At 43.3% G+C, this 22,465-nt stretch overlaps 1 protein-coding gene and 2 long non-coding RNA genes across 6 annotated transcripts in view; 1 reads left to right on the forward strand and 2 right to left on the reverse strand.

Moving 5' to 3' along the window:
* LOC127534586 (NACHT, LRR and PYD domains-containing protein 12-like) overlaps window positions 1-22,465 on the reverse strand; it is a 286,575-nt gene that overhangs the window by 223,988 nt on the left and 40,122 nt on the right. The gene's annotated exons all lie outside the window — the stretch shown is intronic.
* The window catches only part of LOC127534592 (uncharacterized), a 116,580-nt gene that overhangs the window by 30,459 nt on the left and 63,656 nt on the right, over window positions 1-22,465 (forward strand). The gene's annotated exons all lie outside the window — the stretch shown is intronic.
* Window positions 4,564-9,750, reverse strand: LOC127534594 (uncharacterized). The gene is made up of 3 exons (XR_007942763.1): window positions 9,187-9,750; window positions 8,959-8,988; window positions 4,564-4,584 (listed from the first exon to the last, which is right to left on the reverse strand). It is a non-coding gene; the product is annotated as an uncharacterized LOC127534594 (long non-coding RNA).

Below are 22,465 nucleotides of genomic sequence, written 5' to 3' on the forward strand. Positions count from 1 at the left end.
TTACTTTTCACATGTAAGATGTATGTAAGGATAATATATTGTTATCAGGTTGTCATAGCTAGAGAGAAATAAATGGCGACAAGACAGATAGAACCCCTCAGCTCCGTGTCTGGCTTCTACCATGATCTAACAGCTCTCTACATCATCCTGTGTATTACACAGCTGATTACCGGTGAAATAACTAATCTGAGACAATTTTTTGTTTAAAATTTGATGTTATGAATCTAGCGTTCCTAGCAACAGCCTGTTACAAAGAAAAAAACAGAATTACTTTGTTGTTGACAATTCTTTATCTCTGGCTACTTTTCTCACATGTTTAAGCTTTCCCAAAGAACGTGATTTATACACGTGATATAATAATAATAGTAGTAATAATAACAGTAATAATAATAATAATGATAAAAATAATAGTAATAATAGCAGTAATAATAGTAATAATAATACTAATTGATATAATAGTAATAGTAGTAGTAGTAATAATAATAACAATGATAATAGTAATAGTAATATAATAGTAGTAGTAATAATAATAATAATAATAATAATAATAATAATAGAAGTAATAGTAATAATAATCATCATAATAATAATACCAGTAACTGTAATATACAAATAATAAATAATCATACATTATAGGAATATAATGATAATTATATGAATAGCAATAACAGTAATACAGTAGTAATACAATAATACAAAAATAATAATTGTACTCCAATGCAATGTAAAGCTGTAAATGTGAAGTTAATAAAAACCTGAGCACATCTGAATGTTTTCTGTTTGTTTTTTCTGTTTATATCTATCTATCTATCTATCTATCTATCTATCTATCTATCTATCTATCTATCTATCTATCTATCTATCTATCCATCTATCTATCTATCTATCTATCTATCATGTCTGGCGTTTGTTACAAGCAAACCCCGTCAAAATTGCTTGAGAACTGAGCGATTTATGACAACTTTAATAGTATAAGCACATCATTCCTCTATGGAAGTAATGCATTGTAGGAGCGAGTGGCCCCGATCCAAGATGGCGGTGCTGTAGGCACGCCGCTCGAGTGGGCAGCCGCAGTCAATGAGGCGTCTACGTATAGACCCTTTTCACTGACGTCACACTTCCAGGTCGGTAAGTAGCTCAGCGCCATGTTGAGTGGTGAGCTTTGTTGAGTGTGTGACTGGAGTTTATCTTTTTGCCTAATATTTGTTGGCTATGGCTGCCACTCAGCTGAAAAAGTATATCGACACACTTGATAGCACTTCGAAAGACCGATATCAGAGGAAGTTGGAGTTAATTGAGTAAGTTTCAGCCATTTGTGCTCATAATATGAGGAAGTAGCACTTCAGACACAGATTTTTTTTGCTGAGATTTTGAACACAGTTTGGTGTAGAATTCGTCCGAAAACAGCATGAATTCAGGTCGCCGATTTAACTAACAATGAACCTAATGATTTTTTTCTATTAATTAGCGTATCATTGGTCTGTCTAAATTAAATTAAATGGAATAAGCAGTGGAGCCTGGCTAGGATCACGCTAATGTGAGCTAACCCCCCAGTCCTGTTGGGGCAACGCGAATCCTTGCTTTGAGAAGCAGCTATTTTGAAAAGATCTTAAGGCCAAAGCAAATAATAACGGTTGAAACACCTAATTTCCACAATTGTCTAAGTTATATATTTGTTATCTTTCATTCGGCATACATTAAAACTCCCGAAATGTATTTTTTTCAATAAAATAATCAAGTCAAATTGCTGTTTGCAAGATTTCAATTGTGTTTTCAAAGCAATTCATGCACTAAAGTTTATTTTACCACAATAAAGTGTATTTATGGAAGATGAATTGAATGATAGAATACAAAGTAAAAGTGAAAATGACAATTTCTTAATAATACGGGTTAAAAAACAGATACTAATTGCCAAGTGTGGTGCCTCAGCCGGCTGAGTTTCCTTGTCTGTTCACCCTCGGCTCTGTTTAACTGGGCCTTCTGCCCTGTTGTGGCAGCCGTGGACACAGCAGACGTGAACCATTCTTGTCCCCAGTCACACTGCAAACTATATTTACCTTGCTCAATCAACCACTTGTTTCCCCAGGCCACTTCAAACTACTTATCCTGCTCGCTGACTCCTGACCACAACACATAATATGGCGGACCCGATAGAGTGACGTCATGTGAGAACTATCTATATATGTCTATGGTTTGGTATTGACATCCAGCAGCACCTGAAACCTGAGTGCAGCTTCCTGTCTACTCTGTTTGAGCCAAAGCACAAAGACGCCACCTGCTGGATCAGCTGGTGTCCTGCAGCTGCTTCACCACAGAACCACAGCATCCATTCTTTCCTCTCTGACAGGAACATTTCCATGGATGTGACAAAGACTCAGCATGTGTTTGAGGATTCATTCATGAAGACAATAAAACTGATTCACTGACATTTTATACAGTTACAGCATTTATATATCAATTACCTCTGAGCAGCAGGAGCTCCATCTCCTTTAAAGTCAATTAAAAAATCCACTGAGTCATCGCTCTTAAAGGACACACAGCTGGGTTCAGGTCCAGGTTCAGATCCAGGTCTGAGTGTCCGATGGATCCTGATAGAAGAACATTAAATCTCACATGCTCAACACATTCTGCCTGCATTAAAAACATTGGTGTGATTTCAGATAGCTTAATACTAATGTTAACTAGAAATCAACACATCATCAGTTTGGACAATTTTCAGATCCAATTCTAAGAATATTTACTGTCATCCATGTTGTAATTTGTGAAGAAAAAATTACTCTTTCCCCTTACTAAGGTATTTCCTTCAGCTGTGAGCCGAAGACATCCCAGAATATCACCTTAAATCATTTTTTAGATCCTATAAGTGACCTTATATTTTCCTGTGGGTTATCAGCTTTGAACCCTATTCTGATTTACTTGTCCCAAACTTAGGTTGTGAGCATGTTCAGGCCTTTTCTCTCACTAATATGGGAGGAAGGCAGATGGTACAGAAGAAGATACATGAGAGAGACAACTGCTGTAGAAAGGAGATATGTCAGGACTCCTGACCTGGTCAAGATTAGATATTGTTTAGTCTGGTGTGTCAGAGCAGATAAGTTGTTCCCATGTTAGACTGTAATCTAAATATGGAATTCCTTCCAACCCAATAAATACTCAAGATCCAAGCGAATCCTTATAATTGATGCTGGCAATGTGCTGCTTTCTCGTATCACTTCTCTTGATATCAGTAAATCTTATTCTCAACCTAAATCATCTGAGTCTCCAAAGTGTCTCTGTGTCTGCCTCCTCATCCTCCCTCAACATCAATGAAATTCCACAAAAAAATGGATGTGACAAAGACTCAGCATGTGTTTGAGGATTCATTCATGAAGACAATAAAACTGACTCACTGACATTTTATACAGTTACAGCATTTATAGATCAATTACCTCTTGGTAGGAGGAGCTCCATCTCCTTTAAAGTCAATTAAAAAATCCTTCGAGTCGTCGCTCTTAAAGGACACACAGCTGGGTGCAGGTCCTGGTTGAGATCCAGATCCAGATGAAGATTCAGGTCCAGGACCAGTTCCAAGTTCAGGTCTGAGTCTCTGATGGGTCCTGATAAAAGAACATTAAATCTCACGTATTCAATAAATTCTCCCTGCATTAAAAACATTGATGTGATTTTAGATGGTTTAATACTAACTTTAAGTAGAAATCAACCCATTATCAGTTTGGACAATTATCAGATCCAATACTCAGCATTTTTATTATCATTCTTGTTGTGATTGTTTTAAAGTTTTTCATGGTGAACAGAAATCACAGAGACACTGAAACACTATAAAACCACCACAAAGACACACAAAACAAGCTGTTGTGTGTTAACCTTGCCAGCAAGTTGATTTCTCGCGATATTTGTGAGTTCACAAATCTCTCAAGAAACCATCTTGCTCCGCTCCCGCCTTCACTTTTCGTACAGCACCAAGTTGGCACGGGCCAATCACGCAGCAGTATTCGTGTGTGGGGCGGGATATCTGGGTGTGACGACGACACCAAGCGCCAGTAGATCAAAACAAACACGGCAACGGAGGACAACGATCGTGTAGATGCTGCTATTAAGTCAGTTTTAGCTAAATCTCCTATCGCTTCTTTGAAGGAAGAACAACGAGAGGCGCTTTCCGCATTTCTAAATGGTAAAGATGTTTGTGCTTTTTTACCTACAGGTTTTGGAAAGAGTTTAATCTACCAATTGGCTCTGCTCGTTGTGAAGATCCCACGATTGGCTAAAAACAAACCTGTCAGAGGCGGGACATACTGTTGCATTGTCCAATCCGTGCCTCTTTCCTCCGAACGGATTTACATGGAGCGGTCCCAGATTGATATTGTGGAGTACTATCAAGTACTACACAATTATTAATCTGGCTATTGCCAGGTTAGTTGTGTGTCTTTGTGAGGATAAACTGCAGTGTCAGTATCTTACTCCTCCATAGCAGCTCGTTGTTGTCTTTCAAAGAACATGGCGGCGCCCTTTGAGCGAGCATTGTTCATGGAGAGAAGACTAAGTTCTGGTTCTGGTTTCGGTCTTGGTCCTGGGTTCTGATGGATCCTGGTAGACAGACATGAAAACCAGCAGCTCAGTAAGTGCAGCACAAACCAGCAGCTTGACAACAACCAACACAGCTGGAAGTTGAAGCAGCACCAACACCAAGTCATAAATCAGAGTCCAGACTAGCATCCTGCTGGAGCTGCTGTCAGGATGCTACGGAAGAGTATTAGGGCCACCCGTGATAAAAAAAATGAGAGGGGGTAGAATTTTTTTTTCAGCATGAATTTTGAGAAAAAAGTCGAAATGTCGAGAATAAAGTCAAAATATAATGTCGAGAATAAAGTTGAAATGTCGAGAATAAAGTTGAAATGTCGAGAATAAAGTGGAAATATAATGTCGAGAATAAAGTTGAAATAGGATGTCGAGAATAAAGTCGAAATGTCGAGAAAAAAATCAACATACAATGTCGAGAATAAAGTCGAAATATAATGTCGAGAATAAAGTTGAATTAGGATGTCGAGAATAAAGTCAACCTTTTGGAGGTCTGCAGCCAGCTGCTCTCGTCTTTTGAGACTAACAACCAGTGCACTGCTTCTACAAAATGCCGTTCAGTCAGTTAGATGAGCTAGTGAAATTATACTTCAGACTCGGCTTTAGTAATAAAGAAATACTTTCTCTTTTAGCCCACAGACATACTGTAGTGATAAGTGTTAGAACTTTGAAGAGACTTTTCCGAAAACTGCGACTGTTCCGAAGGATAAACCACACACGGTTGGAAGAGGTGGCGTCATTCGTGCAAGCTGAAATAGCGTGTAATGGACAAATGCAAGGCTACCGATGGCTGCATCTGCGCGCAGTTCAGAGGGGATATGTTGTATCACAGATGGTACCATGTTGAAGTTTGGAGAATGGAGAACACACCTACTCAGTCAAATATTAGGTACCATCTGGCCCCCTGTTGACCTAGGAGGCTGAAATTGTACATACCGACTCACCGGGGGCCCTAGTACTTGTGGTTAAGATTTCGTCCCGTTTGGGTAAAAAATGAGGGTGAGGGTCTAATTCCACTGGCAGAAGGCTCTCAGGGTTTAAAAGTCTGACAAGACCTGGTTTTCAAACATGAACACTTGGTCAGATTTTTCTACTGGGACCCTGGGGCTGATCTTTTAGTATGTTATACTAGGCTATATTTGGAGCTGAACTGTGCTGGTTTGGTGTCTCTGTGACCTTCCTGTGACCCCTGGCGCAGGGTCAAAGTTTGACATTTTTGGACTATGAAGCCCCACAAATCGGTCATTTTTGCATCAAATGAGCTGAAACTTTTAGGGGTGATTCAGGTGACCTTGGTGAACAATTGATTTGAAGCACAAGTCTCTCGGTCGTTCCTGGAGCTACTTTCGGTTTGGGAGGGGCTAGCAAAACAGTTCCAGTGGATTTAGATTTTAGATGTTTCAGAGGTACCAGATCCCAGGTTTCAGCTCTCTGAGTGTTACAGAAGAGAAATGAGAGCAAAAGAGGGACATTTATGAAAAAAACGTGTTTTTTTTTGGCCCTCATTCCTTCTTCAGGGCCCCTGGAGGTCTGAAACGTGCATGAGCGTTCACATTAGCCTCTGTATATAGAACCTGTGCAGTTTGGTCCAAATTGGTTTAGGATTGTGCGAGATTTTGACCTTTTTAGCCCATTTTGAAGCATTTGGACATTAAAGGGTTAACCGTAGAGTCAGAAACAGGGCCATGATCGAGCCCCTTTTGAGTAAACTCTCTGAAAAAAATATGCAAGGTCAGGGGGTGGTCTACTAGGAGCGTGTACGATTTGGTGTCACTAGACCCAAAAATGACCGAGCAGGAATTTTTTTTTACATGTCTGAAGGCCTCAGGCTTCTCCACTAGTACGAGGCCTCACTGCTGAAAAACGCAGGTTCCCGTGGGGCTAGACCCTTGAAAACAGATACAGTGCTTCATGTGACTGCTCTGAATAGTCCCACACAATATCAGACTTGAATTCCACTGGGAATGACTTTTATGATACTTGTTGCACAAAATGTCTCCTTCATTTGAAGTCTTCTTCCCCGAAGCTGTCGGGCTACTGAACAGGTCTGTGTAGACTCTGTTTTCATATCATCACCACCTCTCCCCCGCAAATACACATGCATGCACGCATCCCCACATACACACACAAGCACACACACATTCATACACACACTGCACTACTGGACTCGGCTCTTTATTCATTTACCTACTAAATATTGCACAAACTGTTGGTTCACTGCACATATATCTATGTTGCAGATTTGTATATATTAGTGTGTCTCTTTATACTTATATTGTCTTTATGAGAGTGTTTTTATATTTTTTTGATGGCTGAAACTGGGACCAGGGTCAAATTTCATATTGTTTCATGTGCAAATGTGGAATGATATGACAATAAAGTGAACCCTTGAACCTTTGAACCTTGATTTAGTGACCCTTGACCCCTTCAAAAGTGTTTTCACTGCAGACTTGCTCCCAGAGCATTCAGCACCATAGACATAATAAAGAGTAGACGCCGCATCGAGCGCTACTGCCTATTGGGGCTGACGAGTGCCGCCATCTTGGTCCGGTCATCCGCTCCACTCAGTGCTGTTTGACAGCGCATTTAATCCATCTTAACTCTGAATATTAAACTGATTTTCACGCGTTTTTTAATTTTTTGCTGCAAACGTCATACATGTAGCTATGATACAGGACAAATGGTTCGGCGTATTTTAATATTCATAGTGGGATTAACAGTAATAGAATATTCTGATATTAAGCTGGACTGTAGACAGGTATTTTGCAAACACTGTAAACACACACTAGTATATGTTAGAGAAGCAGATAATGGCAGTAAAGTCAATTATTTTAATAATTTGAAGAGACAATATATGATTACGCTATATATACATATATAAACAAAATACTGACTAATGAACACATATTTTTATATAAAACAATAGATAGAAGTTATATATCAGAGAAAATTATTATATAAATCACATATAGACTATCAATATAATTCATACATATATATTAAAAAAGATATGTCAGAAAATGATATTTTATATATATATATATATATATATATAGTTTTATATAGAAATATGTGTTCATTAGTCAGTATTTTGTTTATTTATGTATATATAGCGTAATCATATATTGTCTCTTCAAATTATTAAAATAATTGACTTTACTGCCATTATCTGCTTCTCTAACATATATTAGTGTGTGTGTGTGTTTACAGTGTTTGCAAAATACCTGTCTACAGTCGAGCTTAATATCAGAATATTCTATTACCTATCATTATTATTATCATCTATTATTTCCGCGATGAATATTATTATGTTCAGCACCCCATTGATTTACACCTGCATTTTGTGCTTCATGGCGCTAGGTGTGCTGTTTGCATGTTGGACATTGTTTTACACAGACACCACCGAAGAAGAAAGGTGCCGAAGTGCTGCACGTTTTGTTTTGTTTTGTTTTTTTTTAAATTGAAACAGGAGTCTGTCCGCATGAATGTCCAATGGGTTAGGAGTTGTCCATGAGTTTGATATCTTCAATCATGTTAAAAAGTTTTACAGCAGTCCGTTTAGAAATCTGCATTTGTGTATGAAAAACTTCCAAAATATTATAATAAAGCAGACCGGAATCCAACCCGCGTCCGAGACCAGCTCTTGTACATGAGTCATCTGCTTAACGTGCTGAGCTATACAGGTATCGGATACCCACTCATCAAAATTATTTAATAAATACCAGCGCACCGGCCCGTCGGTCAAACGGCCGAATAATGTTTACACAAATTTTGGCCCGAAGCCACATCTAATTGCCGGCCCCTGCGAATGCAAAATATAGCGTTGGATTCGCAATGCTTTTACATTAAAAATATAATATACCGATTCAAAATGCCCTACGTAACTCGCTTAAATCTGACCGAGGAGAAACATGACACACGAGGAATATTTGATTAATTAAACGTTCTATTCAGGTGTGATTAAGACTCAGATATGAAAACAAAATCAAACCCATTTGCAAACAAACAAACAAACAAACACTAATGTTTTTTAATCTCAAATACCCAAATCCTGCAGCAAAAATAAAGGCATCACATTATATGTATGGGACGATGTAATGCAAAATATAGCGTTGGATTCGCAACGCTTTTACATTGAAAATATTCGTTTGAAATACGTTCTGAGTGGCATGAAAAGTCCTCCGCTTTGATTCGCAACGCTTTTACATTAAAAATATTCGTTTGAAATACATTCTCAGTGGCATGAAAAGTCCTCCGCTTGAAATACATTGGTTTGAATTTCGTCGTGAGCAACACGTAAAATATGAGAAATCGTGTTGGTGCGCACGTAACCATAGATTAATTTACGTGATAGTTTCACGAATCCTTGTGAGACCGTCATACCTTTCCATGTTGGTGAAAACCTGCAGCCACCTGAGGACACAAACACACAAAGTTCAGCCGTCAGTCTTCAGTCTCAGTCAAACACACAGCTGACTGGATCTGAACATTTCATTCTGTTTCTCAATCAACTCATCCCAGACCAGCGACCCACCAGCTGATTGTGGACGTCCACAGCAGCAGACAAACGGCAGCTTGTTGCTGACAAACACAAATCAAAGGTCCACTTACTCAACTTGTTGCAGTCCAACAGCTTTCTGCTCCTCTCCTGAGCTCCACCGTCGTCCTTCTTCAGCTCTGCAGGAACCAAACAGCTCAAAGCACAAACCAGTCTGAACCTGCACAGATCAGAGGTCAGCTCTTTATCCTTCTCATATCAGACACACAATCAACCCTCCCAGTCAGATCAGCTTTATTTCAATACAAGTACAGTCAGACTCAATAATCATCTTCATAATGAACCTGAAAGCTGAACTTAGAACTCGTTTCAAAGCCTCACTTTGAGTCTCTCACACCCAACTGGAAAACACAAAAACCAGTTGTGTTGGTTGTTGTATTCTGAGTTTTTATCTGAGTTCTCAGAGTTCTCAGCTGATTGACTTCAGATAAAGTCCTGACTTTAACATCCATGTAGACTCTGAGAATGAAGCCTCAACTCTGCATTCAGTTCACTGTTAGACTCTAAATCTAATCTTTTAATCACAGCCTCCATCTTGTTCTGACATCCAAACTCAACATCTCATCGTTTTTCCCCAAAACCCTCTTTTGTCTCATCCTATTTTTATTAAGGTCTGAATTTACAGTGATGGACTTCTGGGTCCAAACAGAATCAGAATACTAGAAGTTTGTCAGTGAAAAGAAAACTTGGAATTGAAATATGTCTCATAAAACAACTTGTGTTGGCAGTGAAAGAAAAATGTTTGTGAGAAAAGTTCAACTGAAAGATAAAACACACATATTCACAATTATTTCTGTTTTTTTATTCTGATGATTTTAAATGACTGTTTTCGGATTTATTTCTTCAAATCTGTGTTTTATTGTTGTTTTATCTTGATGCCAGTGTTGTCTGTTATCAGTTGTGTTTTCTTTTCCAAAACCAAAGTTGACTCCAAAATGTTCATCATGTTTTCTTGTTAATACATTAGTTTTCAGTTCTTTTGCTCAGAAACAGCATGATTAGACAGATGTTAATTACCTTCTTGACAGTTTCGGAAAGTTCTCACCTTCATCATCATTCTGGTGAAGGCAAACAGAAGAGCTCAAAACTTATAAAATACCAAATTTGATTTGAAACAACAAACTATAACATCTCTGTTGTGGCTCCAGACTACAGAACATTTGGTAAGAAGTTTCATTACAGTAAAAGTTTTTATCTGATCATGCAGAAACTACATTTAAGGAAATATTCCATTAATATTTACTTCAAAGCCAGTGTCTCTGTATAAATTCACCTCATTATGTAAAGTGTGGACATAAAACTGAATCAAATTGTCAGGGTCCTCTCCTCATCCCATCCCCACCTGACATCCCTAAAAATCCCCTTTTCCCTACCTTTCTCCTCTGTCTCTCTGCCTCTCTGTTCCTCTGTCTCTGTGTCTCCCTTTCAGTCTCCCATCCGTTCCTCTACCTCTGTCTTCTCCTGCAGTATGGCACCTGAGTGGAGTTGAGCTTCTCAGCTGACTCCACTCAGGTAATCAGCCACATCCATGGACCCGGGCAGCCGGAAGACATCTCGTTGATTACCACCTCTGCAATAAAGACCGGCTCATCCTTCCACTCCCTGCCAGATTGTCAAATGTGACCACTCCGTCAGTTTGCTCTCCAGCTGTGCTGCTTTCTGCTACATGTTTTTGAAAGACAGAACTAACGCATGTTCTCCTTTCTCTTCACCTAGTGGACCCAGCTGCCCGGATCCCCTCCTGCCCTGCCAACCGAACCACGACCCACACTGGTTCCCCGCCTCGGCTCCCTCCTGCTTCGTGCCTCCCCTCTGGCTCCCCCTGACCGGACCTCCGGCCCTCCTTGGCTGGTTCCCCTGACTGGACCTCCAGACCTACCTGGCCGGACCTCCGGACCCCCTAGACCGGACCTCCAGATTCCCCTAACCGGGCCTCCCGAACCGGACCTTCCTGACCGGACTGCCCAGACCGGACCTCCCCAATCGGACCTCCCTCTGTACGCCCGTCCCCAGCTCCGTCACCCCTTCCCTGATCCCCACCTCACCTCACCCACCAAGACCCCCTCCTGATCTCCCTTGCACTCCCTCACCCCTTCCTAAATAAAGCCCATCACACCCTACCTCTGCCTCTGCTGTGTGGTCTCTGCTTGGGTTCGCCACCACGTCCGTGACACAAATGTCTGTAAATAAAGCTGAAGTGAATGTTGCTGGTGGAGGTAGAAAGTCTGAATAACTGTGAGCTGACAGGTTGCTTTGCATTAGAACAAAACTCCCACATCATCAGAACTGCTCACATCTTTGGATTTATGACAAGTTCTAGGAATATTTTAAAGGAAATGTCTCCCAGTTTCTATCCATCTGCAGCTGCTTTTATCTGGTCAAACACACAACTGAATGTCTGTACCGACAGCAAAGGTTTGTCTTTGAGGAATTTAATGTTTCTTAGAACTCAGTAACTGTGACCAAAGACGTGTTTGTAATTTATAGAGTAATTAGCCCTGACATCATCATTAGAAGCTTTTAAACAGGATGTTTCTGATGGTTAGGCTGGATGTTTTTAGCACATCTGATATCTGAGACTAATCTGTTATTAATGTCAATATTTTTTATGTTTCTGTAATTTGTTTCTGTAATATGTTTCTGAATTTTCAAATTTATCATTTTACAAAAACATAGTTAGGAACGTTAATATTTTGTGATTGAGATGTCAAATTACAGTGCTTTGCTTCATTCCTGAACAGAAAAACTAGATTTAGTGGTTGTATGTTTTTCTGGATTCATTTCTAACTTCTGGTTCCAATTTGGGGACAAAAACATGAACTCAGTTTGAAATTCGTCACTCCTGTTTAACATGGTGAAGTGTAGAGAACTCACTGAGAAAAACAGTCCGAATTAAATGGAAAGTAAATTATTCAAGTAAATAATGAATATTAGACATAGAACATTGCAGTAAATAATGAATGTTACAGGTAAAAGACACTGCAGCAAATGCATAGGAACATTTTGCACATGTAGGTAAAATACTGCAATGAATAAAGAATACTACAGGTAGCATGTCTAGTCAATGGTGAATATTATAGGTGAAATTCTGCAGAAAATGAATGCTGCAGGTAAAATCTGCAGTAAAGGATGGATAACACAGGTAAACACTGGAGCAAATGGTGGATACTACAGGTGAAATATTGTAGTAAATAAAGAGTCATACAGGTAAGTACTGCAGGAAATGATGAATATTATAATTACAATAGCACAGATAATGATAAAGATTGGAGGTAGAATACTGCAGAAAATGATGAATACTACAAGTACAATTCTGCAGTAAATGATGGATACTACAGGTAAAATACTGCAGTAAATGATAAATACTACGATAAATACTGCAGTAAATGAAGAACATTATATATTATGCAGGAAAAAGTGTGGAAGACTTTCATGTTGAGGCTCTGATGCTTTAATGCTGCTTCTCTTCTTTCTTCTCTGACAAACCAGGAACTGCTCACTTCTCTTAATGATGGTCCCTCCTACAAACTCAGCTCTACACTCCTCCCCTCTTCTTTAACCTCTTTATTCTAGCACAGAGTCAAAGTTCAGCTGTCCGTCTATACACACCACTTTCTATAGAGGTCATTAATGGGAAGAAAAGCTGATAAGAAGTCATTATTGGGGCCTGCAAACATTCAAAAACATCTAAAATGTGCCACAAACACTGGAGTGTATGACTGGAGGAAGGTACTTTGGATATAAGTTTGAACTCTTCGGTCAGCATCATGTTGTTTATGTTCACAGAAATGCTGGAGAACTTTTTGATGCTGGATGCACTGACCCACAGTGAAACACAGTGGAGATTCATTGTGGTATGGAGCTCCTTTTGTGGGCTAATTAGTTCAAATGGATGATTATTGTGAACAAGAAGGTCAACAATGTGAACAACATCTTGGTGCATCATGGAATCCTTCCTGGGTTGGACCTGATTGGCCATAGGTTCATACACCAAGAAGACAACGACCCCAAGAAGACTTCAAAGCTGTGCAGAGACTACTGGACCAAGAAAAAGGAAACTGGAGTTCCAACATTAATGGACCGGCCACGTAATCGTCCAGATTGAAATGCTACTGAACAGATGTGGGACTTATTGAATTCAAACATAGATCACACAAACATTTCATCCAAAGCAAGTCTCTGGGAACAGCTAGAAACTATTTGGAACTCAGTAACAAAAGAGAGTGTGGAAACTGTCTGGTTTTTGGTTAACATGTGTGAATATGGACTGTTTAGTTGATCCACTTTGTTATTTGCCTGATAAATAATGATACAATTTAAAGTTTAAGACAAGTTTTTGACAGATTTCTAAAATATTTGTGTTTTCTCATTTAATGACAGATGGTCTAATAAACTTGTTGAGTGCTGTTTATCATGTCAGTCTTGAGTTTACAGTGAATCCTAATAATGTAAATCTGCCAGGAGTGCTGTATCACTGCATGAACAACAGCCAGATTTAAATCAGGTTAAATCAGTTTGGTTGTTTTTGCCTTGTACAGTGAACCCTCGTTTATCGCGGGGGTTATGTTCCAAAATGAACCCGCGATAGGCGAAATCCGTGAAGTAGTCAGCTTTATTTTTTACAGTTATTATACAATGGGAGACACCAGTGTTTACAAACAGTGACGTCACGAAGTCAAGTGATTACCGCGCTGGTTGGCAAGAGGAACCAGCGGAACAATGGCTGATGATAACAATGCGAACTATCCTTCCGTGAAATTGTCCGATTATGCTCAATCCTTATCACCTGAGGCCCGACAAATATACATGAGTAAGCTGAGAGATCAGGGAAACAATAAAACCTTGCCAGATCCCTACAATTTAAAGACTGGGCGGGTTGACGATCCTTCATTGTGACCGGACATTTCCTTCACCAACATTTATTTTTAATTGATTGACACTGCTGGGCAGTTCACCCATCCAAAAATATATAATTATGAATTAAAAATAATATACCTTCTGTTAATCTTCAACAAGCTGTCAAAGAAACGTCAAGAAGTTGCTGTATTTTTTGTCTGCAGTATGGCTTCTATGTAACAGTAACAGACCCACAGCATTGGTGATCAAAAATAGGACAATTCTAAAAAACGATCGCTAGACGCATACAGAAATAAACGTGGTTACAAATAGGAGGCTGCTGGCTTAAGGAGATGTTACTGAATATGCTTCATTCGACTTTAGTATACTTTCATCGCCTAAAAAGCGATCGGTAACACATGACAACATTGAACCAAACTGAAAGTGTAGAGATCGCTTCACGCGAAGGATGCAACACTAAATCAATATCTTTTGGTAAATAAGCTCAAAGTTGGACATACTAAACATGCTAAACTGTTGAATAGTTTACCTGAAGAAAAGTGGGAGCCACAAACACGATCTCTGCTGCTTACTGGGGTACAATTTTTCCTGTTGATGACTGAAGCCACCGCCATCTTCTCTCTCCTGAAATCGGTATTTGGTATAATTTCAAGCCTGATCCCTTCTCAAAACGCTTTGTACAACCAACAAGTACACACGCTATTACCACTGTGGTAAATACATGTGCAATTTCATTCATGAAAAGCGATAACTTTACGTATTTGTTTCAAACCCGATACCGTTCTCGTAGCAAGCCGTTATGTTACTGCCGGTTCTTGCCAACCAGTAGCAGTCTTGTACCACGTGACCATAGCAAATGACGACACGCTGGCGTCTCCCATACTGCACTTGGGGGAGCGCTGCAGCTGCAGCCAGGTGGACGCCGCGGCGGTACTCTTGCCTCAGAGAGAGGGTCGGCTGAATCAATTGGCGCAGTCGGGGGTGGGGAAGGCTCGCGTCTGCGCTCTTCTCCTGGGGAGCGCGGCTGTAGTGGCCAGAGACGGCTGGGGACCATGTCTACTGTCCGGTTAACGGCGGGGGAAAAGAATAAGGCTGCTCCGTCGGCTCCGTTTTTCAGGGTGTCTCACTACATGGAGATCAAGGAGAGAAATGATGACCGTTCACATTGGTCAGTCCCTTAGCCAATCAGGATGCAGAACACAATGCAGTGTTTAAAAAAAGCATAAAAAAACTGCACTAAAAAAAATCTGGGAAACAGCGAAGCCGTGAAAGGTGAACCGCGTTATAGCGAGGGTTCACTGTATTCGCATATTCATATTGTAACGGACTGGGGGGGGGGGTTGTTAATGTTGAAGAGAAATGTGTTATTGTTATGACGTATATTCATGAGTTGTATGACCTATATAAATGAGCTGTTGTGTAGTTCAGAATTACGAGGTTCAGCTAATGCACCACCGAGCGAGGCAGTTGGGTGTGTGTGTGTGTAGGTTGCTGCTGCCGCTGGTTCGAGAGAGAGACACATTCATTCAGTGCTCAGAGGATTGTTGTGTTTGGCGTAGTTACGGCCCACAGTAACCGAGTTAAGGTTGTAATAAACGGTTGGCATGAGAACTCTTCAGTTTCTCCTTTCCTGACGCTACATTTGGTGTCAGAAGTAAAGAATACAGGTACTAACGTTGCTTCGGTACCGCTAAAGGCTCGCTGCCGCTAACAGACCTACTAGGAGCTGCACGTGAGTAAGATGCTGCCGAGGGCCGGTCTGAAGATTAAACGGGAGGAGGAGGAGGAGATCACAGAGGAACAGCTCCATGACTCCGCCACGGCAGGCTGGGCCATGGACAGCCACAAAGAACGGGTGAGAGAGATGGCAAAGAGACTGGCGGCAGGGGCTGGCTTCGGCCGCTCTGCTCAGGCTAACACCGGAGATGCTACACGCGGGGAAACAGCCACGTGGATGGCGGGCATGAACCAAAAGAGCGAGCCGCCCCGAGAGACTCCTCCACCGACCATGAAAACGCCCAGGTATGATGGCAAGGCTAACTGAGAGGCTTTTCATGCTCAGTTCGAGCTGCTGGCCCAGGCCGGGAGGTGGTCGATGGCAGAAAAAGCCCTCCAACTCGCCATGTGCCTCACAGGGGATGCTTTAACCAGCCTGCTGCTGCTGAGCCCCGATGATAGAAGTGACTATGATGCCTTAGTAAAAGCTTTAAAGAGGCGCTTTGGACTATGTTCAGCAACTAGCCTGCTCTGCTCCGAACTGTGTAGCCGACAACGTCATCCAGAGGAGCCACTGAGAGACCTGGCTAACGACATTGAGGGACTGGTTCACCGCACGTACTCTCACATGCCTCCCGCCATCCAAGGTGAACTGACCCGCGACTACTTTCTTCAGGCCCTCCAGCCAGCTGACCTGCGTGTCCAGACATTACTAGCTCATCCCAAGTCACTACAGGAGGCTTTGGAGTTAGCTACAGAGAGAGAGATGCTCTGCTGCGGGACAAAGGAGGCTGGACACGAGGACATTTTAAAGGTGAGAGCCGCGGTTGGAGTTGAACCGAAGGAAGCGGAGCCTGCCTGGGTGGAGAAACTTACACAGCTTGTGCACGCCGTCACACTAAGAGAGGAGCAGTTTCCGCGGCATCGCCCAAGGGTCTGCTGGGGATGCGGGCAGCCTGGCCACCTAGTGTGTCAATGCCCACACATCTCAAAGAACCAGGGAAACGGGATGGGCAACGTGTAACCGGGACACCACGGACCCCAACTTCTGTGTCCCGACCCTCAGATGATGATGCACTACAGCATGGAAGCTATGTGGAAGCGTCACAACAAGGAGGTGGGGTGGATGGCCAGCTGGAATGTGTTGTTGTGCTGGGCAGAACCTGGGTTGGTGACTGCTGGTACACCCCTGTGACTATCGTGGGGACAGACTGTTACGCGCTAGTGGACACAGGCTCCTCGGCTACCCTGGTAAAACCTGAGATAGTGGTAAATAAAGCAGCTATTATTCCCACCATGGTGAAACTGCAGGGCGTGACCGGGGAAGGAGCTCCGATGGCGGGAGAGACGTTAGTGACTCTGAGGGTGGGGAAAAAGACTGTTCACTGTCCAGTGTGGGTGGCGAACTTCAATGATTGTATCCTGGGGCTGGACATCCTTAGGGCCATGGACTGTGTTATTGACACGGGGAGAAGGACTCTCTCCTTTCCTGATGGACATGTTGTTCAGATGTGTAGACGGCCGCCCCAGCCAGGCTGTCTGGTTACACACACCATCACAACACAGACAGCAGGGACTGCAACTAACATGGCTGACTCCTACAAACCCAAGGGGATGCCATCCACACCCCAGGCCTCACCAGCTGTCACCAACCCTCAGCCACAGATGAGGCCTGCTACTCAGCCTGATGAGGACGAGAGAGTTCTGGCTGTAAAGGAGGCATGGCAAAAGAACTGTGATGGACTAACTCCCACTGAACAGGATCTGCTGCTGCAGCTTTTACTGCAGTTCAAGGACTGCTTTTCATTGTCGGAGGATGACGTTGGTCAGACGGATCTCATCGAGCACAACATTGACACTGGAGATGCACAACCTATTAGAATGAGGCCACGGCGCCTTCCATTAGCCAGACAGGCAGCTGTGGACAAAGCCTTGGTGGGAATGCAACGGGCCAGACTGATTGAGCCCTCCACCAGTTCATAGGCCTCCCTGGTTGTTATGGTTCCTAAAAAGCAAAAGGAGGACTTCCGCTTCTGTGTGGACTTTCGACCCCTCAACAAGGTGACAAAAAAGGACCCCTACCCCCTTCCTCAAATCGATGAGACCCTGGACGTCGTGGCTGGCTCTTCCTGGTTCTCCTCTCTGGACCTGCGAAGCGGCTATTGGTAGGTCCCCCTGTCCCTGGAGGCCAGACCAAAAACAGCCTTCATCGCTGGTGGGGGTCTGTGGCAGTTCAAGGTCCTCCCTTTTGGACTGTGTAATGCCCCCGCTACATTTGAGAGACTAATGGACAGAGTGCTGGCTGGCATACCCCGCCATGAATGTGTTGTGTACTTGGACGACATCCTCGTCCATGGGGACTCCTTTGAGTCAGCCCTGGGGTCTCTCAGAGGTGTGCTGGAGAGGGTTGCAGCAGCAGGACTGAAACTACACCCCCAGAAGTGCTGCTTCCTGAGGCGGGAAGTGACATTTCTCGGACACAGGCTGGGGGAGGGTGGTGTGGGCACCATGGAAGAGAAAGTGCAAGCTGTAAAAAACTGGCCCACCCCCGGGTCTGTACAGGATCTTAAAAGTTTCCTCGGTCTGTCCTCCTACTACAGGAAGTTTGTAAGGGAATTCTCCTGTGTTGCTGCGCCCCTGTTTCGCTTGCTGCAAAAAGGGGTGGTGTTTTCTTGGACAGAGGAGTGTGACTCGGCATTTACCTCACTGCAGAGGGCCCTGGTGGAAGCACCAATTCTCTCCCCACCGGACCCTAATCTGCCTTTTCTCCTCGACACGGATGCCAGCAGTGTGGGGTCGGGTGCTGTGCTGGCCCAGGTGACTGCAGAGGGAGAGTGGTGGCCTTTTACAGCAGGACTTTCAACAAAGCTGAACGTCGCTACTGTGTCACCAGACGAGAACTGCTGGCTGTAGTCAGTGCCATCAGACACTTCAGGTACTACCTCGGGGGCCTCCATTTCACTGTACGGACTGATCACACTGCTCTACAGTGGCTAATGTCTTTTCGGGAGCCAGAGGGTCAGCTGGCACGGTGGATTGAGGAGGTACAGGTGTACAATTTCACTGTGGTGCACAAACCTGGTACACAACATGGGAATGCCGACGCCCTCTCCCGCCGCCCCTGCTACGAATGCTGCCGCTACTGTGAAAAAAAGGAGGCACAGGAAGCCGAGTGCCTCAAATCTGAGGTAGTGTGTGCAGCGGTGGAGCTGGGAGGGGTGTCAGCTGAGCAAGGGATGGCAACTGTTGATGCAAGGGTGTAGAAAAGGAATCAGGAGATGGACATGGATATCAGACCAGCACTCGCTTGGGTGGCTACTCAACGCAAGCCCAGGTGGGAGGAGGTTGGGGTGTTTTCACGCACCACCAAGGTGGTCGATGTTTGACGCCCTGCGCCTGCATGAGGGAGTGCTGCAAAGGGGATGGACGGAGCCAGCGACAGGAGAGATAAGATGGCAGGTGGTCGTGCCAAGGGCTCTGCGGGAGACAGTGCTCCGGGCCGTACACTTCAGCATCTCCAAGACCCTCCGCCGTCTGAGACAGGGGTTCTATTGGGGCCAACAGCAGCGAGATGTCGAAGATCACTGCCGTCGCTGCGACAGCTGTACAGCTCGGAAAGGTTCCCCGGACGGATCTCATGCCCAGCTTCAACAGTTTCCAGTTGGCTGTCCCATGGAGAGAGTTGGTATCGACATCTTGGGACCATTTCCCCTCACTGAGAGGGGTAACCGTTATGTCCTCACAACCATGGACTACTTCACAAAGTGGCCAGAAGCATACAGTTTGCCAGACCAGGAAGCAGAGACTGTCGTGGACGCTCTAGTGGCAGGAATGTTCAGCAGGTTTGGGGTGCCTGAAGTAATCCACACGGACCAGGACCGTAACTTCGAGTCCCGGGTGTTTAAAACCATGTGTGAAAAACTTGGCTCACACAAGACCCGCACCACACCACTTCATCCACAGAGTGATGGTCTGGTGGAGCGGTTCAACTGCACACTAGCGCAGCAACTTGCTATTGTGACCGCTAAGCACCAGAGAGACTGGGACACCCACATTCCCCTGGTACTAATGGCATACCGTTCTGCTGCCCAAGACTCCACCTCCTGCTCTCCTGCCCTCCTGATGCTGGGGAGGGAGATCCGAACTCCTGCTGAAATGATGGTCGGGAAGCCCCCGGATACCCCCTCGGCCCCCCCTGGACCTGAATATGTCAGGAAACTCCAGGACCGCCTGGAGTCAGCCAGCTGCAGAGTGCAGGAGTGAGACAAAAACGGAACTATGATGTGCACACCAGGGGGCGGCATTTTGAGGTCGGCGAGCTGGTCTGGGTGTACAACCCACGGAGAAAAAAAGGAAGATGTCCTAAGCTGGACAGTGACTGGATGGGACCCTGTAAGGTTCTTGAGAGGCTTGGTGAAGTTGTCTACAGGGTCCAGCTTCTACTGAGAGGAAGGAGAGTTGCTCTCCACCGCGACAGACTCGCCCCGTACAGGGGCACGGCCACACCACCGGGATCTGAGAGTGACAGGCAGGATGATGGTGAAAATGGCCTGACACCGCTGCAGCCCATGTCCACTGCCTCAGGGGTCTCCACAAGTTTCCGTGGAACTGAAACCCCTCCTCATGCTCCTTTTTCTGCCGCAGGGTCTATTACAGCCCCATCACCTACTGCTGCAGGTCGGGCGAGGCAGACCCCCCAGAAATCTGAGAGATTTTGTGTGTTCCCTCAGGGACGAGGGACTTGGAAGAGGAGGGGTAGTGTAACGGACTGGGGGGTGGGGGGTGGGGGGGGGGTTGTTAATGTTGAAGAGAAATGTGTTATTGTTATGATGTATATTCATGAGTTGTATGACCTATATAAACGAGCTGTCGTGTAGTTCAGAATTACGAGGTTCAGCTAATGCACCACCGAGCGAGGCAGTTGGGTGTGTGTGTGTGTAGGTTGCTGCTGCCGCTGGTTCGAGAGAGAGACACATTCATTCAGTGCTCAGAGGATTGTTGTGTTTGGCGTGGTTACGGCCCACAGTAACCGAGTTAAGGTTGTAATAAACGGTTGGCATGAGAACTCTTCAGTTTCTCCTTTCCTGACGCTACAATATTATAAATCAGTGTCTATAGGACTCCTGATAATCTGTCCATGAACAATGTTACAGCTGCTGTATTGAGCTGAATGAAAGCTCCTAAATCTGGACTCATTTTTCAACTACAAGCTACAAAAGACTTCATAGTGATTTCAGAAAAGATGCAACAAAACATCAGAATTATCTGGAGCAGTTCATCATTTCACATGTGACAGCTGGAAGACTGTAAAGGAAGAACAGCCAGAATCCCAAACAGCAGCAGCACACACTCATTTTTCTTTATGACTGAAGATGAACAAAGACAAAGTCAAAAATAAAAGATCACATTCAGTCACAACAGTGTGATAAAATACCACATGATTATATTTAGGGTTAATGTGGATTTAAAAGTACTGAATGTTTGAACTGTTTGGTTTAAAACTCCATTTTCTAAACAACCTCAGTGTCCGATCAACAATAATAAAGTTGAAGCTTCTGCTGTCTTCTGCTGCTGCAGTCAGTCAGCTCATTTAGTTCAAATATCACTGATTTCTACTAAAAGTCATCATCATACTCACTCTGTGTAGAAATTCAGTGACTCAAATCATTTCTGCATAAACACTTCAAACTCAAATGTCAGAGCCTTGATTTGAATTCAGTCCGTTGATTTTCCTGAGACACAGATCAAGAGCTGAAAGCAGCAACAATGATCAGCAAGAAAACCACGACTCAACAATCTTCCAGTGTGCTTAAAAAGAATCATTATTTCTGGACACTTTGTTTTAGTTTGTGATAGAAAAGTAGCAGCAGCTTACCTTTAATGAGTCAGAAGATTTGAATGAATATATTCCTCAGATCACAAGACTTTCATCAGATGGACTGAACCGTTTGGTGCAATAAAGATGTTTTCCTGAACTGTGCACTAAATGTTTATTACAGGTCAAAGTCCTGCTCTATAAAGCTGTAAAACAATTCAGAGTGATGATACGTGACTCACTCTGAAACTGGAATCATTCAAGTGAACCAGAAAAACATTTACTGACATGAATGCTGCAGTAATGTGTCACTAGCTGTGTAAAGATTAACCCTTGTGTTGTCCTGTGGGTCAAAACTAACTCATTTTAAAGCTTGAAAATGTGCAAAAAAAAAAAAATGTCACAGTGAAACTTGGAGAGAGAACTCAGAAATGTTATCTCTGCAGAATGACAGTTATGATAGAAAATCATTTGTGGTATCTGATCTGTTACATGTATTACTTATTAAGTTAGTAGTATAGAATCTGTTTTGTTTGTTCTAGTATTTGATATGAGTTGCTTGTTATATGTAGTGTCTGCTCTGGTGTCTCTGACCACAGATGGAACCTGCATTATATTCAACCCATGTCATGGGAAAGTGTTCTCCTGTTTACAGAGCCCTGTTGGAGGTGTTTTTATGAAGGTTCTTCTGTCTAAAATACTGATTTAGGGATTCTTCAGCTGTTGTAGACAAGGGGGTTTGTTTGGGGATGCTCTCTGCTTTCCCCATATGGTAGGCAATAAAGAACCATTTGTTTTGACCCCTCCTATATGTTGAAAACCTATAAAAGTGATCGCTGGCTATTGTCAAGCAAGGGGGGATTCAATTGGCCGACTCCTTCCAGGCAGGTTCTGTCTGTACTGATGCTGCTCTTTCTTTTAATAAAATACTTTTAAAGAAAGTC

This window comes from Acanthochromis polyacanthus, chromosome 6, assembly GCF_021347895.1.
Source record: "Acanthochromis polyacanthus isolate Apoly-LR-REF ecotype Palm Island chromosome 6, KAUST_Apoly_ChrSc, whole genome shotgun sequence".
Classification (NCBI taxonomy): Eukaryota; Metazoa; Chordata; class Actinopteri; family Pomacentridae; genus Acanthochromis; species Acanthochromis polyacanthus.